The following is a 15,529-nucleotide window of genomic DNA, read 5'->3' as shown; positions in this document are numbered from 1 at the left end:
TTGCTGACTGGAACTTGGGTGGCAAGCACAATGCATTAAAAGGGGTTTATGAGCAAATGGGTCGCCCCATTGCAGCTGAAATACTTGCTGCATCCTGCCTCCATTGCACCCTGTCAAGATGGCTTCTTCCAGGTATTGCTGCAAAATAGGCAGAAGATACCCAGTGCTGGGTCAGTAAATGAGCCAAGCACTTCCTCCTCTTTCTCTTGGTAGATTCTGCTTGAATAAAAAAGGAGAGAAAGAAGCATGGATGAGATTGGGAGTGGATTTCAGTTGCTGCTACAATAGAAACCAACCCTACCATCTGCCAAAGATTGCATGAGGGATGCGCTCATATGTACAATACATTGCCCTTCCATGAGCTGCCAGTTTGCGCCATCATATTTCCTTGAACCAGAACATGGGTTGGGATGGAGAGCCAGTTTTGCAGTAGCAAGCATGAATAGTCCCCTTTGCTAAGCAGGGTTTGCCTTCATTTGCATCTGGATGGGTGACTACACAGGAAGCTGCCTTATAATGAGCCAGACCATTGGTCCATCTAACTGGGTATTATCTACAAGGACTGGCAGTGGCTTCTCCAAGGTTACAGGCAGGAACCTCTCATCCCTATCTTGGAGATGCCAGGGAAGGAATCTGGGACCTTCTGCATGCAAGCTTGCAGCTGCTCTTCCCAGAGCGGTCCTATCCCTAAGGGGAATATCTTACAGTGCTCACATTCAAATGCAAACCAGGGTGGACCTGCTAACCAAAGGGGACAGTAGCGGCTAGTGGGCATTGGAGTAGGGGTGGGGCAGGGGAGAACCTGGTCACCAAGGATGAAGCTCCCCCGCCCCCACTCCGCCACCTTCCCTCCACACCAGCCGGCTTGGATATTTACCCAAGCCTGCCACCATTGAAGAAAACAGAAAATAGAAGGGGGGGAAAGAAAGTAGGGCAAAACTGGAAAACAGAAAGGGTTTTCTGGGGGTGGGGGGAGAAGGCAGAAAGCAAAAAAGCCAGGGCAAAAAGCAGGGAGAAACAACAGCAGCAGCAAATATTTATATACTGCTTTTCAACAAAAGTTTTCAAAGCGGTTTACACAGAGAATTAATTAACTAAATTAATTAATAATCAATAAGGCAGAAAAGAAGGGCAAAAGGCAGAAGGAGGGGCAGAAGGGAGCAGGGATTGCACCCGCCTTCCCACCAAACAAACAAGCTAGTGAATGATCAGACTTACTAGCAGCCAGGGAATATTCCATAGCAGCCTCCCAGGGGGATCCTCTTGGCACTGCCCCCATGAAGAAGGGGAAAATGTATTTAAAATATACTCCCTGAAGCAACCAGCAAGTTCATTTTAAACCCATTATTTTAGTTCTTCCTGGGGGCAGTGCCAGGAGGAGGCCCCTAGGAATCAGATTGGCTGGAGCCGCTTGAGTAGCAGCTTTTCCAGCCAGTAAGACCAAAGACCAGGGGAGGAGAGACTAGAAGAAGCTCCCAGCTCTGAAGGTTTCCCTGGCTGCTAGTAAGTCTGATCCTTTAGCTTTTTTTTTTTTTTTTTTTTTGGTGGGGGGCAGTGCCCCTCCTGCCCTTGCTGACCAGCCACCACTGAAAGGGGACAATTCATGCTCGCTACTGATATCATGCTTGCTACTGATACCCCTAGACTCAGTTTTGCTTTAGTTGACATAAGCTACGCCATTTTAGATGGCCAATACAGAGCCACAGGCTCTGAGACTTGCCCTGACATGTCTTCCTACATGGTGGGGGGATCTGGCTAGCTGCTATCAGCGTCCCCATGTATCCCTCCTTTCTCACACACCTATGTTACTTTTGTATCCGGAACTCAGCAACAGTCATGAAGTGATGGGCCATCCTGTTCTTTCCCTTTGGTGGGAAAGAGGGTTGTTTCTCTTGCTCAGAATAACGATGCATAGTTTTAGGAATGTTAAGTAGTAACAATGTCAGTCATTGTTTGATGTAGAAGCTTGCTATGGTGATGTATCACTTGACTGTCTCCTGCCCTTTGATTTGCTGGAAGTGTGAAACTTGTTGTCATTTTTGTATATATGCTTAAAGCGGATTCCATTTTGGGTTGCTCTACCTTGCTGCATTTGATATACACTGTAGAGCATCATCTTTCTTGTATTCTGCAGAATATAATAAGGTAAGTTAGATATCCTCTTGGTGTAATCAATTGGTGTCGTTGCACCAGGTGCTTGAACCCTTTGCAGTTATCACTACCACAAGGCCGACATGTGAGTACTATCTGCTGTAAGATATAATCCCTTAGGGGATGGGGCCAATGTTCCCTCTAAAAGGAATTCCCAGATGCTGTTGACTGCAACTCCCATAATCACTAACCAAAGGCCATTGCAGCTGGGAATGCTGGGAGTTGTAGTGAACAACGTCTAGGAATCCCTGTTAGAGGGAACACCGGATGGGAATGTAGCTCAGTGGCAGAGCATCTACTTGCATGCAGACGACCTGAAGTTCACTGCTTGGCATCTCCAGGAGGAATGGAAAAGATTCCTACCTGAAAACTTGGGGAGCTGCTGCCAGTCAGTGTAGAACATATCGAGCAAGATGGACCAATATTCTGACTCAGTATAAAGCAGATTCCTATGGGATATCTGATTTACACAGTTGTTTATGCAACAGTGAGTCAGTGTTGCCTTTTACACTAGACTGTGTTGCCAGTTTGCTTAGTATTTACATAACATCAGTGGGGCAGTGATGAGGTAAAAAATTTTTTAAAGTGCATGTGTGGCACTCCAGTGCAATCAGGCCTCTGGAGCGATGTATTTCAGCAGGAGTACCTCTTGGTATAGATCATTTTGTGCACTAGGGGCTCTTAGGGGCTTTGGTCAGTTATTAGGGGCTGGTTAGTTATTAATATGTTTCAGCAGTGGGTCACAGGCAGACACTGGAGGGTACTTTAGAGCCTCAAGTCAGGACCTGGAGGGCCCAGCAGAAGACCAAGAATGAGACAATTGATCAGAAATGGGGGCTAGGAAACAAGCCAGCTGTCAATATTGAAGCCAAGAGTCAAAGCCAAGCAGGCAACATGAAAGAGGGGTTGAAGACAAGCTGAAAGTCAAAGCCAAAGCCGGGGTCATGCCAAGCAGACAAATAGGAACCAGGAGCAGAAGACAAGCCAAAACAATTGAGAGCATTCCTGGAGATGTTGTTGTTGTTGTTTTATTACATTTCTATACCGCCCAAAACTTGCGTCTCTGGGCGGTTTACAATTAAAACCATTGAAAACATCAACTCACTTAACAATTAAAATCATTCAAAACTCAGGAATGGGGTTTTTAACAGTGTTTCAGTAGTCCAGGGTATCCCCAGTCTAATGGGATGATGGAAAGAGCGATTTGCTCTATAAAGCAAAAGGCAGATGATGCCCAGATAGATTTATATGTGGCACTGCTAGAATATCGGAATATACCTGTTATGGGGATGGAATATTCACCAGCCCAGATGCTGATGAGTAGAATGTTGAGAAATAAACTCCTGGTGACTACTGATTTATTATGCCCAAAGACACCTTCTGGGATGTATGAAGGTTTACAGAGAGTTCAGAAGAGGCAAACATACTTTTATGATCGTAATGCGAAACCTCTTAAGCCCCTGCAAGAAGGGGATGCAGTATGGGTAGAGAATAAAGAAGGATGGTTTCCTGTGGTGGTAACAGAAAAGGGTGATCAACCCTGTACATATCGGGTGACAACTTCCGAGAGACGAAGTTATTGGTGAAATAGACGGAAGTTAAAGCATTGCCGGAGGAATGAGGAAGAAGATGATGTGGGGGAGGCTATAGTACAGAGCATGCCTATAATTATGCAGCATGATCAGTTTTTGAATATGTTTAATGGGAGTATGTCTAATGAGAATAAGTCTAATGGGAGTATGGAAGAGGTTAAGTCGGACAATGACGCAGTAGATAAGACACGAGCTGTTCAATCTGAGGAAAGGAGTCCCAGATATATAACATATGGCAAGCGTGTCTTCATGCCAGAGAGATATGTACCTGGGTAATTGTTTTATTTTCATTCGTGTTCTTTTTATTTTTGTATATATTTGTATTTTATATATTTGTAGTCATGATTTTAATAGTATATTTGTTTTATTTCTGTAAGAAGGGAGATGTGCTGTATGTTGCTTTAAATGGTATTGCTCTCCCAGCACACCTGAAACGTATGAAAGATATTATGCAGTTTGTCATGCTGGAGAAGCATTCCTCCTACCCTGAATGCTCTACTCGGCCGGACCATTTTGGGTCCTGGTTATCTCTCCTCTTTTAGTTAATAAACTGCCTTGTCTCTACTATGGACTTCTGTGTGTCGGACTCCCTCCTGCAGCCAAGGACATTACATTACAGATTGTGTGAATGACCCGTTTACTTACTGGATTCTTTATTGAAGATAAAGTACTAGGTACTTTATTGAAAAAATATATGGAGAGCTGTCAGCTAATAGGAGTAGGGATAGAAAATGTATTTTAATTTCCACAGTTTACAAAGGAGAATTGTATCTTAATTTCCACAATTTACAAAGAAGAATTGTTCAGATATCCAATATTCATGTTTCCCTCAGATGCTGGACTATAGCTATCTAATGTTACAAAAAAGGGAAATAAGTACAGGTTTAGTATCCCTTATCTGAACTGCTTGGGACCAGAAGTTTTTGAACTTTTCCAGATTTTGGAATATTTGCATACTGTAATGACATATCTTGGGCATGGGATCCAAGTCTAAACACGAAAGGTTACTGTACACTGTATTTTTTTTTTTAGGCTTTATTTAAAGTATAAAAACAAATAAGCATTGAATTTACAATAACTACAGATAGCTGTAAATGTAATGAAAACTAATTGCAAGAAAATTTTCAACGCAGTAATGTTTCTGGATTTTGGAGCATTCGGATTTTGGATGTCCGAATCAGAGACTCAACCTGTAACTCACAACACTAAGAGTGGAAGAAAATATGTTTGGATATCAAATTTCTTAAAGTTATCATAAATTCACATCAAATTCTTATAAAAACACCAAAATGTATTGACAATTAAAAATAATCATTTGGCAAACCAAACTGTGGACCTATGGCTAATAAGGGTTTTTATTATATCTATTATCAAATATTTCTATTCTTTATTGTATCTGATTAATGTATATTCATTTGATGTCCCCTGCTAACTAGCCAAAGAGGTCCGGTTCAGATGCTCCCATATGATATTGCTGGGGCCATAGTGCAAACACATTTGCCCCAACATCACTCAAGGACATACTGACACGACTGAGTAATGTAGGGGTGGCCACAGCTTTATCATGTGTAGGAGCAGTGGTGGGCTGAGGTTAATCCAAACTGGCTCAGAGGCATCTTTCAAAGTGGCGATTCTCTTTATATTAAGCAGAGGGAGAGCAACTGGCCCAATTCAGCTGCAGCACAACATTCCTCCAGTGGCTATTGCTGGTGACTCCTTTGTATTTCTTCTTAGACTGGAAGTCCTTTGGGAACCTTATTATTGTTATTATTTGTTAATACTTAAACTGCTTTGGGGATTTTTGATTGAAAAAGCAGTATATAAGTAATAGTAGTAGTATATAATTTTAAGAGATTTTACACCTTAATTTTGTTTTCACATTTCTATCTATAGCTACAGCTGAGATTTTATATTATGGAAGCTTTCTGAAATTAAAAGTTAATAAATCTTGTCTTAGCTGAGTATGAAATAATACATTTTGATGCACAACTGAAATTTCAAGGCTTCTACAAGTCTCAAATGCACACATTCCCCACACAAAAAAGCATTCCAGCAAATACCAAAACAAAAATAGCTTTTCAATGGAAGTAGTCACTTGGGCCTAGCAAAATACCAGATCTCTGAGGACAATCAAGCTGGAGAAAGTTACTAAATAGTTCATCATAATGTCAGCTTCTTCCATGGATGTAGCCAATAACCATCATGCATGGATGGCAGCATGAAAACTGAAGAGGATTTTCATCTTCCTGAGGTGACAAATTCCTCTCCTCTCCAGATTAAATGAAATCAAATCCTCCAGTGCATCTGGAAGTTTAAAGTTATGCTCTACCCTCGCCTCCCGCCCCACTTCTAGGCCAGATGAGGCAATCAAATGTGAATAGTTCTTCTTTGCAGCAGCTGCTGATGGTTCTTTTGATCAAAATTATTCTCTATTCATGGTGACTGTAAGTCTGAAGAGAGGATTATTTTTTACGTGATGGACTTGACATGTATTTGATTCTCAACTAGTATCTTTTCTTTATTGACTCTCCTAATTTTGTCTGTTATGCATGGTCAGCTCCAGGTTGAGGGAGCCCTTGGCAAGTTGGCAAACTGTCTTCCATGGGTCCCCTTCTGCTTGTGAGAGTCATTCCATCACCACCACATAATGGCTATGGACATAAAGGTGTTCTCAGGGATCAACAACATGTCCTTCTGAAGTCCCCGACAATGCTGACACCTGCTTTTATACACCTGATAACCAAACATATTTAACCGCTCCACACACCTCTCTCTCTACATATTGCGCTCTCTCTCTCTCTCTCTCTCTCTCTCTCTCTCTCTCTCTCTCTCTCTCAATATCAGCTAACTACAAACCAATAAACTATAATGAAAAATGGATTAGCGCATCCTCATTTGAAGTGTAAACAGCACTATATATTTGTGAAGGTCTCTTACAGGGATTATTTCTTCTTTAGCAGGGGTTACAGAATTACTATTACTACAAATATTTATATACCACTTTCCAACAAAGCTCTCAGAATGGTTTATGTACATACTTACATACAAAAGATGGTTCCCTGTCCCCAAAGGTCTCATACATAAAGTAGACACCAGCAACAGCCAGTGGAGAGATGCTGTGTTGAGACTGGATAGGGACAATTGCTCTCCAGCTGCTAAATATGAGAACCATCACTTTAAAAGGTGCCTCTTTTGCTCAGTTAACAGATATAATTGAGCTATTATGTAAATTGTAATTTTCCATCGTAAATGAGTTCATTGTGTTATTATTCTGTCTGCACCCATATTTGGAGCCTGCATAATATCCAACACCTCAGAAAGAAATGACAACATATAAACATGAGTACAGCTGAACTAGGATCAGTTTATGGTGTCACCAAAGAAGTCAGTTAAGGGATATAGGCCCCATGAACCACTGAAAGGAATGGGATGAGAGATGTTTAGAAGATGTTACCAGTGTTACCTCACTGGGTCTTTTGAATACTTGCTGACCCTGTGGAAAAACTGACATAAAAAACTGCACCTGGACATATTATTCTGGTTTCCACTTCATTTCTTAACAAGCTCTGTAGCAGAGAACCCCCTGTACATTTCAATAAAGCTTATATGAGAACCAGTTCAAATTACTCACTCCAGAATAGTCCTGCTGATACAGGGTGACCCTGAAAAGGTGTCTTTTGTTTCATCAGTTTGTTTCAGCATCCTGTAAGTGAAAGCCAGTTGCTGGCTTCTGCCCCTTTTGCGTGTTGACCTTCTAAGGCATCCTGACCTCTAGGTCCAGGATCCTCAATGTTGGAACCCCAGATGTTCTTGAACTTCAACTCCCATAATCTCCAGCCAAAGGCCACTGGGCCTGGGGATTATGGGAGTTGAAGTCCAAGAACATCTGGGGGCCCAACGTTGAGGATCCCTGCTCTAGGTGACATGCACACAGTGGAAGTCCCATGTGTGCAACGGATAGGGAGCAATGTATCTTTGGGTGGATCTCGCTGAAGATTGTGCAAGCAGAAAAGCACTTGTTCAAGGGGTTGCCATTTCCACCAAATCCCCTGTCCACTGGTAGCTCACCATGCCATGTACAGTATGGTGCTATTTCTGTGGGCCCCTAGGCCCTCCAAATCAGCTTTTTGTGGGAGAGCTGAGGGCTGCAGAATCGGGAAGGGGATGGGAAAGCCCTTTTTCTTGAGCAGAACATGGCTCACAATTCTTGGGGTCCTATCTTTGTATGCAGAAGGCTGGTTCCCACAATGATAAAATCAGGGTAAGAAGTGAGCTACTCAGATTTGCATAATTGTCAGAACTCAAGCATTGCCTTCCAGCCCATGTTGCTCCTGGCAGGGCTACCCAGCTTTTCTACCCAGCTTTTTACTGAGGGTAGAGCAGAGGAGAGCCCTTCTGTCCTGATTCTCTGGTCGTGAGAACCCTTACTCTCTTTTATCCAGCCACCAGCACCCAGTATGCCCTGCCTCGCATGGAAACCATGGAGAGCTGTGCATAGAGTGGCCACTGTCAATGGATGCATTAGCCTGCAAAGCACACTCTATGATCTCAAAGCTGGAACAGCTTGGATGGGGCTGCATCTGCTTCCTGCTCTTTTGTGGCCAATGAGAGGGCAGTCACTGACATTATGAAGCTTTTCCCAGTCTGCTGGCAGTGCAAAGTGTGCTGGGAAGGCATACATGCCCTTGGAGGGCTTTCCATGGAGGGATGAGCTCGCAGCTGTTGATTTTAGCACCTGAGCTGCTGGCAGCCATAATAGTGTGTTTGCTGGGTTTGCAGAACCAAGCTGAGGTGATGCTTGCGCGTTGTGTACAGGGTAACATCTCAGCTGGGCTCCTACCCACCTCAAAACAGTCTTGTATCTGACAGTTCTTCAGATGCCCTTCCTGAAAAAGAGGTTCGGTTCTGGGAATCTGCCCAGTTTCTTCCATAGTGAATAATTCCGATGTAAATAATTCACTTACAGTAGCTTTTATGTAGGGTCAGCTCTGTATCCGATGAATTTCAGCACATTTAGTTTGGGGTGTAAATCTGTGCATCCACTTTGTATCTTGTTGCCAAGATAGAAACTCCATTAAATTGGATCGCAGTATTGTAAATAGGAGTCAGGTAGGCCCAAACTTTCTGATTATCTGTTGCATTAAAACTGATTGTTAAGGACGCTCAAGGGAAAACAGATAAGTTGTTCAGTAGCCCTGGGATGGTTCGTTTTCCATTCAATTGTCCCCATTTAATCTTACTGGCCCTGGAGTTGTATGGTGGCAGATGAATGACGGCTGTACAGTAGCTATAGAATGAAACAACAGACAATTGATTCCCCATGTTTGATGGAGTGCCTGTTGGAAGAAATTCTTTGCTTTTGTCAGACTATAAAGTTGTGTTTGTCAAGCTATTATAGTTGTTCCGTAATAAAAACCAGACCGAACCCACCTCTCTGTTATAACAGGGGGTAAAGTCTTGAAAACATGAAAGCAGACTTTCTGTTTCTAAAGTCTAGAAAAGTCAAGTCTCTTGTGATGTCTAGGGTTAGGGGATTTAAATGTGGAACTAAAGCAGATTACAGAAAGTCAATCTTACGTGTTCCAACTTTATTGCTTTTAAAAAAATAATTCCACTTAGCAGCTGAAGACTGTGGGTTCATCCAGATGTTCCACTTATTTCAAAAGACCACTCATTGGTAATACTAATGCAGAATGAATCAGCTGGCTCGATTCATATGAAGTTAATCTTCGCAAAGCCTTTTTACTCTAAGATGTCACAAAGTTCTCGGAACCTTGTTTTGTTTTGTACTCAGAGAAGAAGGACTTAAACCTCAACTCCTTGGTAAGGCAACCATCAACCATAATGAATGCGCGTATTCCTGATAGCATCTATGGTCATACACCACAACAATGGAACAAGAGGAATACATATGTAATGAAACTGGTTTTTAAAGAGATTGTGGCCAAGAACTTAATGCAATATATTTAAGTACCTTCATCTCAATTCAGAAAGGAAAATCAACATCTGTGTACAGATTCGCTTGCTAGATCACAAACTGCCCAGATAGATCAGATTCAAGGATCCAGATGTTGGTGCTCGCTTGTTTAGGCCATCTACACGACTTCATAACTGAGATCAACCACTGCTGGACTAGTATAGATACAACATGTGAGGGCCTTAAGTTCTTAAACAGCAACTGAATGTGCAAGAAGTATGAGAAGTTAAAACAACTTAGTTATGTGTATTGATGCAGATATACATTGGTAGAAAATTTTCAACATTCAACTCAAACATACTCTCGTACATTTCTTTCCCCACTTCCCCTTCTGACTTCTGAGAGTCCAATTTTAACTGGTCCAAGTAATTTTGGAATGAAGAAAAACTGCCCAAGTCCCTTTCCTTGCAGGAAGGATATGCTCCACATGGAACTTCTGCCTTCAGCTCTGTAGAGTTAATCCACGCTCCTCTGATCTGTAGGGAAGAATTTGAATCAATCCCATTTTTAGCAGAGAAATCTAGTTTGATGAGCACAGAGCTCACAGATGAGACCTGCAGACAATTGCTTAAGGGCTAAAACAAAGGTTTGTTTTAAGAAGTTACAAAGGTCTCAGAAAGGCTGAACCCTGTACTAGCTACCTTGTGGTGGAAGGAAGAAGAAGGAAAGAGAAAGCACTAGAACAAGGGAGTGGCCTGAGAATATCAGTCTACTAAGAGCAAGAGAGTTAGAGCAGAGAGATACAGAAGTAAGAGAGAACAAGGGGGCAGTCCTATGCTGCTCTCAATCTCTACAGCTCCTAGGAGTCAGTAGGTGTTATTTATTTATGTATTTCTCTATCTATTTAACACATTTGTATGCCACCCAAAATGCAAGTCTTAATGTTGAGAATCAATGCCTATGGAGCCACATCTCCAATGTGTTCTTCCGCTCAATGTTGTAGCAGGTTTTCCATAAGGCCCACAAGTTTTATAATGCCTTAATCACAGGGTTAAAGCTTGCTCACTTTCTGTCTCAGCCACAAAACAATATAGTCCTCACATTCTCTCTCTCTCTCTCTCTCTCATTCTTGTTCTACCCATAGAATCTCTTGTTCTGTCTATAGCAAAGCATGCTACTCCTTGACCACACCCACCAGTGTGAACTAGCTACAGTATGCCCTCCCCCCATGGAAACCATGGAGAGCTGTGCATCTAGTGGCTGCTGTCAATGGATGCACCAGCCTGCAAAGCACATTCTATGATCCCAAAGCTGGAGCAGCTTTGGCAGGGCTGCATCTGCTTCCTGCTCTTTTGTGGCCAGTGAGAGGGCAGTTGCTGACGTTATGAAGCTTTTCCAGTCTGCTGTGTCAACGTCAGATGCAGGGAGGCATGGCCAGTATTGGGAAGGGGGCAACTCCGCCCCTTTCCCGATCATCACCAGCAAGCACTTCATTCAAGTTCTCATTCTTGTGCTTCATTCAAGTTCTCACATTCATTCTCTCCGAGGCAGAGAAACATACTCTCGCCTAGTGCTTGAAGGAAGCACTGACTACCGAAGATTAGGATACTGGCCCTCTACTCAGGGGCGTGGGTGGGACTGATTGAATCCAGGAGGGGCAAATGCCTCCCCTTGCCCCCACTCCCCCCCATGGGTGCCCTTGGTTGTGGGGGAGGCTACTTTGTGAGACTTTGGCGTCCTGGACACCGAAATAGCAATGTCCCCCAGGTGCCAGGGACCTTGGGAAACATAGTTCAGTAGATAGAGCATTGCTTAATGTGGACATCAGGTGCCCTGGAAATTACATGTCCCATGGGGTCCTCCCAAGTAGGCAGCTGACACCTCCTCCCACCCCTAGCATGGTGCTCTGTGCAACTGCACAACTCATTGAGAACATGAGTTGCTAGCTAAGAAAAAAATAAACATTTTAAACCAAAGACTAATAAGAATTCAGAGTCAGCAACATCTCAGTTCTGAACATTTCAGCTGGAAGGACACACTCTGACTGACCTAAAGGCAGTCATCACAGTCTGGTATCTTGTCAAGGGCATTCTACAAACCAGCCCTCCCCAACTGTCAAATCTTCTCTTTGTTTTCTTATCAACCTTCATTGGGCAAAGGAAAGAACATCCAATTTGGGGTGCTGTGCCACATTCTGCAGCACTTAACAAGATGATAGCCCAGAGCAATCATGTCATTTTTTAATGTACTGGTTCATGTGCTGGATATCCAACAGTCTTCACCGTGTGTGGGCATCTATGAGTTGTGAGTGAACATACTTTTGGATATATTATGTCACAAGTTCAGGTAACAATGTTCTGGAAGGTCATAGCTGGGAGTGTAGTGGTTTGCATGTTTAGGCTTCATTTATGCACTTGGGTTTGGAATTTATCCCATGGCTGAGGATGAGGGTTAAACCACTGGTATTCTTAAGCACTGCCTTTGACAAACAGCAAGTACCAGGCCCTGATTTACCTGATGGTAAAAGATGAATTGTGATGGTGTATTGTTCCTTATTGATTGATGATTGATTGCATTTGTATACTGCCTGCTACAAAAGGCTCAAGGCGGTTGACAGACAAACAAAATACCCAAATATTTAAAATACAGAATTCAATTAAAAACCATGAATTGGCAACCATTCAACTAAAACCCTGGCTGAAAAGGTGCATCATTAATTGTTTCCTAAAAGCCACCATGGATGAAGCAGCTCTAATTTTAACAGGAAGTGCATTCCACAGCCCTGGGGCAACGACAGAGAAGGCTTTCCTTTGAGTCTCACCAGATGAGCTGGCGGCAACCTCAGAACCTCCTTTGACGATCTTAATAATGTATAAGCTGCAATCCTAAGCAGACTTACTTGCAAATAAATTGCACTAAACTCTATAGAAGTTATTTGCAAGTGAATATAGTTAGTCTTGTACTGTCAGATATTTAGTGCAAAGAAGTATTAAGAAAAATTCTTCTGCTTTCTAAATTATTACTATTATTGTTATGTTTTTACATAACTGTCAAGAGTATGAATATGCAGATCATAAGGAACATGTATATGTAATAATAGTAAGCTAGTTGACCGGGCACAGAGCATCTGCGCCCCTGGTTCTCCACCACCTTGTCCTGCCTGGCCGCGCCTCCTCAAGCCGGTGGCCTTTGCCTGCCGGACAGCCACACCCCCTCAGGCCAGCCGATGGGAGCTTCGCCTGCCTGCCCAGCGCCGCCTCACAATGGCAGCCACCTCCTCAGGCCGGCAGGGCTGTGCCCGCCTGCCAGCCACCTCTTCAGGCCAGCAGGGTTTCGCCCGCCCGCCTGCCGCCTCCTCACGACGACAGGGCTTCACCCGCCCGCCTCCTCCTCATGATGACGTGGCTTCGCCTGCCCGCCGGCCACTTCTTCAGGCCGGCAGGGCTTTGCCCGCTGCCTCCTCAAGCCGCGGGGCTTCTCATGCCGGCGGGGCTTCATTCGCATGCTGGCCGGCCTCCTCCTCCTCTGCGCCTGGGCTCCTCCCACTGCTGCCACTTGCCAGAGAGGTAGCCAGCCCCTTCTCCCCCCACCCCCACCTCATGTCCTCGCCTCCAGGCAGGTGTGGACCCAGGCCCGCCACCTCCTTGCCTCCGCGGTCCAATTCTCCTGGGTGCGCCGCCAGCTAATCAGGCGCCTCCGCAGCCCAGCCAATCAGCTGGGCTGCCGGGACGCATTTTCCCTGGGCACACCCAGGAGAAATATATATATAGATTGCAGTGGCTGACATGTTTTGCAGTGAAATGCAGGCGGATCTGAACCACCTGCACTGCTGCAAGTGCATTTAAAAAAACCACCGATGGTCTTATTAATTAATAAATACATTTTTATACTACCCTATCCAAAAGGCTCTGGGCAGGGCACAGCAATAAAACAAAACCTGTGAATCACTAATTTTAAAACAATCAATACAAAACCAATTTTAAAAAAGTTTAAAACCATTAAACAATTAAAAACATTTAAAAAACCCTGGAAGGCCAGACCAAACAAATACATTTTAAGGGCTCTCTTGAAGGTCAACAATGCACCCAAGCTATGGATTTCTCCTGGGAGTGCATGCCACAGCCCAGGAGCAGCTACAGAGAAGGCCTGGTTCTGAGTCACCACCAGACATACTGTTGGAGCCACCTGGAGACGGACCTCTCAGATGACCTTAATGTGCAGTGGGGATCATGCAGAAGAAGGTGCTCTCTAAGGTAACCCGGGCCTAAGCCGTTCAGGGCTTGAAAGGTAATAACCAGCACTTTGTATTTTGCCCAGAAACCTATCAGCAGCCAGTGCAGCTGTTTAAGAAGGGCATAATATGGTCTCTCCGGGATGTGTGAGAGGCTGAGTATTTTGCTTTCACAAATACCGAAGCTGGTGCAACTGCACTTCTGTGATGCTAATTACATTATTTCCAATGTAAGTAGCACTTTTGAAGTGTGATCACATTAGGTTAAGTATCTGAAGAAGAGTGTTCTTGCACAAAGCCATCATTTAAAAAAAAAGATGTTCACAGTGGCACGGGTGAGTCAGAGCCACCTGAATTTCATCGCACAACATGTTGGCCAATAGGTACTCCAGTAAATTATGAACTGAGCCATTTTTTGGCCATTGAACTGCCAAAGGTAGCCCATGTCATCTTTAAATAATGTCTGAATTTGTCCAGCTCAGCAATTTCCGGGACTTTTTAAAATAGCTGTTCCTCCATATATGGGATAATTGCCAGTTTCCAATGCTTGGCTGCTATATGCGTGTTTAATGTCAGCTTTCGAAGAGAAAATGGAAACCTCCTATCCAAGCAATTGTGCACAATTAGAGAGGGATCCAAATTAAAGTTGATGCCAGTAATGTGGCAACTCCTCCAAAATCTGTAGCCAGTAAGTACTGACCTTGTTATATGAACACCATAAATGAAAGAAGTCTCATGTGTGGCTGTACATTTCTAGTACAAAAAATAATTAGTGTGATGAGTTCCATTTAACCTTGTGGGTGTCACATGTCATCTAAGAATATCTTAAACTGAGCTTCCTGAGACCAAAATAAGTGAGTGACCGTCTTATACTGATAAAGATTTCTGACCATATTTCATTACATAGCGCTAGGCCCAAGGTCTGATCCCAGGTGTATGCTTCTTTCTTTTTAAACCTACAGTTAACAGTCTACAATGTAAGCACTTTCAGATAAGATTACAATTGCACTGTAGCAAAAGTACCATGTGCGCACAATTACAAAAACAACTGACCATAAAGCTATACAATCTGTGAAATTTCCAAACACCCTTCAGGAACTACCCAAGCACAGTTATGTTTTATTGTGTATTTATTACATGTGGCATACAATACACAGAGTCTGCAAACAGACTGTCCTGGTTGGACAAGATGTGAATGAGATCATCTAAAGCTTGACATGCCATACGGACACAGAGTGAAACTAATGTTCTAAATGGCCCAAAATGAAAACATCAAACATGGAAAATCGAGAATAGGAAATGGTTGCTAACTGTAATAATAAAAATACTCAAAACAGGAAAAGGAATTGTAAATGTTGAGGTTACCAAGTTATGTATAAGTTAAATATTCTGAAAGTACATGATTAAAAAATCTGTTACTCATATAGTAGTCTTCAAAGTGTGTTGTTTATTCCTGCATAGATGATGGCAGGAAAAAAAATACTGGGCTCAGTCCAGAGATCCCGTGACAACTTGATGCAGAGCGTGGTGGGCACTTATTCACAGCTGATAGCAGAGGTGGATAGCGATTCCAACTCCTGATCCACATAGGTGCCTCCAGTTTCTTGTCCACTGTAGCTTCCGCCATCAGTTTCTGCA

At 43.3% G+C, this 15,529-nt stretch overlaps 1 protein-coding gene across 1 annotated transcript in view; it reads left to right on the top strand.

Annotated features, from left to right (window-relative positions):
- Positions 1-1,460: 1,460 nt before the first annotated feature.
- LOC128325886 (uncharacterized) overlaps positions 1,461-15,529 on the top strand; it is a 147,006-nt gene continuing 132,937 nt past the window's right edge. Inside the window, exon 1 of the mRNA XM_053251735.1 lies at positions 1,461-1,503. The gene's annotated coding sequence lies outside the window, so the exon portion shown is untranslated. The remainder of the gene's footprint in view (positions 1,504-15,529) is intronic.

The sequence above is a fragment of the Hemicordylus capensis genome, chromosome 5 (genome assembly GCF_027244095.1).
Source record: "Hemicordylus capensis ecotype Gifberg chromosome 5, rHemCap1.1.pri, whole genome shotgun sequence".
NCBI classification, from domain to species: domain Eukaryota; kingdom Metazoa; phylum Chordata; class Lepidosauria; order Squamata; family Cordylidae; genus Hemicordylus; species Hemicordylus capensis.
This window is presented reverse-complemented; position numbering and strand designations above follow the sequence as displayed.